At 44.1% G+C, this 3,149-nt stretch overlaps 1 pseudogene; it reads left to right on the top strand.

Moving 5' to 3' along the window:
- The first annotated feature begins 584 nt into the window (after positions 1-584).
- On the top strand, positions 585-1,248 carry LOC100345863 (ubiquitin-conjugating enzyme E2 L3 pseudogene; annotated as a pseudogene).
- Positions 1,249-3,149: the final 1,901 nt, after the last annotated feature.

Below are 3,149 nucleotides of genomic sequence, written 5' to 3'. Positions count from 1 at the left end.
CATGTCTCTCTAATGTGTACATGGTGAAAGTGCTGTTTGAAAGTTCGTGACAACAAACAGTATTTGTAAGAGTCCTCCAAACAGTCCTATTCAAAAATCCGACTGACTGTGTATACTCCCTCTACTATGTAACCAGGTAATGTTAAAAGAGCAAAATTAAATTTGGGAAAAGTAGTAACTATGTTATCCAAATTGTACTTGGCAGGAAAACTGAGAAAGACACATCTGTTCTCGAGAATTAATAGTCCCTTATTACAGAAGAGAACCACCTTAGGTTATTTGTTATTGCTGCCATAAAATAAAATGACAAGTGAAATAGAAATTTAATGCTATATATTGAATCTTCAGAGAATACATTCCAAGCCCACAGACTCTAAAACACTGAAGCATGTTTTCTCTTAAATGAATGAAAAATAATGTAGATAATTTCACAAGAGGTAAGTACATCACCATTGTCAAGCTTCAGTTTAGACAAGTTATTGGAAAAAAAGCATGTTGTAATGGTGAATATTATATGTGTCTATTTTAAATATAATGCACCAAAATATTCCATATTATTTTACATTAAATTATAGCAAACAGGGCCTCGATGCATTCTGGGAAAGCAGCAGCACCAGGTCCAAGATGGCAGCCAGCAGGAGGCTGATGAAGGAGCTTGAAGAGATCTGCAAATGTGGAATGAGAAACTTCCGTAACATCCAGGTTGATGAAGCTAATTTATTGACTTGGCAAGGGCTTATTGTTCCTGACAACCCTCCATATGACAAGGGAGCCTTCAGAGTCGAAATCAACTTTCCAACAGAGTACGCATTCAAACCACCGAAGATCACATTTAAAACAAAGATCTAGCACCCAAACACTGATGAAAAGGGGCAGGTCTGTCTGCCCGTAATTAGAGCTGAAAACTGGAAGCCAGCAACCAAAACCGACCAAGTAATCCAGTCCCTCACAGCGCTGGTGAACGACCCCCAGCCCGAGCACCCGCTTCGGGCTGACTTAGCTGAAGAACACTCCTAAGGACCGTAAAAAATTCTGTAAGAATGCTGAAGAGTTTACAAAGAAATATGGGGAGAAGCGACCTGTGGACTAAAGTCTGCCACGGATGATTCCAGCCAATGTGAGCAGAGACCCCGAGCAGTGCCCTCAGACACCCCGCAAAGCAGGACTTCGGAAAATTGACACGTGCCACCGCCTGGCGTCCGCTCGTGGCAGTTACTAACTTTCTACAGTTTTCTTCATCAAAAGCGGTCTAGGTAAACTGTAAAGAAAGGATTTAAAATTTCAGATGTTCTAGTTCTGCTCTCTTTGTTTCAAAAATCATTGCTTCAATCTATTTCCAAAAATGGTGTTTCTTTTCTTGCCCAAATTTATTCAAAATCTTCAAGTTACATTTAGTCCATAAAGTTAAAAGAAAAAAAAGAGAGAGAGAGGAAAAAAACAAAGGTTGTGGTTCCCCTGTCCCCCGCCCTGCAGCTCCCACCTTTTTTTTTTTTTTTTTTTTTTTTTTTTTTTTTTTTTGACAGGCAGAATGGACAGTGAGAGAGACAGAGAGAAAGGTCTTCCTTTTGCCGTTGGTTCACCCTCCAATGGCCACCGCGGCCGGCGCACCACGCTGATCCGATGGCAGGAGCCAGGTGCTTTTCCTGGTCTCCCATGGGGTGCAGGGCCCAAGCACCTGGGCCATCCTCCACTGCACTCCCTGGCCATAGCAGAGAGCTGGCCTGGAAGAGGGGCAACCGGGACAGAATCCGCCGCCCGGACCGGGACTAGAACCCTGTGTGCCGGAGCCGCTAGGCGGAGGATTAGCCTAGTGAGCCGCGGCACCGGCCTAGCTCCCACCTTCTCACAGCACTTGTTCACGCGCCCCTCGACCCAGCCCTGTCTCCTCCAGAAAGGAGAGGAGACACCACCGAGTGTGGGAGTTGGTCCAAATTCTCCCGAATCCACTCTATAACATCCTTTAAAAAACCACAAAAGCAAGCCACCAACCACCACCTCTCCCACCCCTCACCGCTGTGTGCGTGACTGGAGTGCGGCCTGGCCGGCCTGGCCTGCCCGGGAAGCCTGGTGACCCTGGAGGGAGGGCCTTCCAGCCCCAGGACATTGCCGCAGCCGCTTGGGCCAGGAATTACTCACCAGAAAGGCCCCCCTGCGTCCCCCTCCCACCCCAAGGCCAAGGACGGCGCCCCTCCCTGCAGCCACCTCGGAAGATCTGCTGGTCACTGTGGCCCATGCGAAGCCAGGGCAGCCACCCAGAATTCCAAGGTCACCTGCCATCAGGCTGCAGCCGAATGTGCCACGGAGCTCTGTCTGCCTCCACAGTGCAGCAGCCCACCGCAACCCTCCCTCGGCCCAGTGCGACCCTCTGTGGGATCGGAGCCCTTCCGGCACAGCCGCTGCCTGTCCAGCCCAGGAACGAGATGGCCTTCCTTCTCCCTCTCTGGACTCACAGACTTTCCCGAGTCAAGCTACACTCGAAGCTCACTCAGTACTATCCTTTCAATGTGTTTTATATTGTTTTGATTGCCTTTTTTTGTAGAAATAAAAAATTGACCTTAGAATTTATCATCAGAAAAAAAATTATAGCAAACATTTATATTATATTAGATATTATATATTTAGGTTTCATAACACAGGAATAATGATGAACACACTTCACCATTTTTGGCACCACAGAGACTGTGATGGACTTAATATGGTAAAGAGGTTTTTTCTCTCAAACAATGGTATTCCACGTTGCTGTGAGGTTAACACTGTCTGTTGTATTTTAGTAAATAAAAGCTAAGATTATTCTGAAGAGAACAACAGTGCCAGAATATTGAATATATAATATATTAGGTGTTAGTTCCATAAACATTACCTCTGCAACCAGATATAGCCTATTGTTACCATATATCATATAACTATTTAATATGATCTAAGTAGTTATTAAGAGTTCTCCCAATTATCTCACCAGACAATACTCAAAATAGTTTAAAGATAAATAAAATGATAGCCTGTATTTACAGAAATTATAAGACAATTTGATATATTTTTTCTTTCAAATATATTTGAGAATAGTATTTTATTTTGTTATGTCAATAGCATTTCACATGGGATAATAACTGAGAAAATCGAACTGAATATAATCTGCAGTCAAAGTTTAATAA

Source organism: Oryctolagus cuniculus, chromosome 8 (genome assembly GCF_051225735.1).
Source record: "Oryctolagus cuniculus isolate XC-2025 breed Fujian yellow rabbit chromosome 8, ASM5122573v1, whole genome shotgun sequence".
NCBI classification, from domain to species: Eukaryota; Metazoa; Chordata; class Mammalia; order Lagomorpha; family Leporidae; genus Oryctolagus; species Oryctolagus cuniculus.
This window is presented reverse-complemented; position numbering and strand designations above follow the sequence as displayed.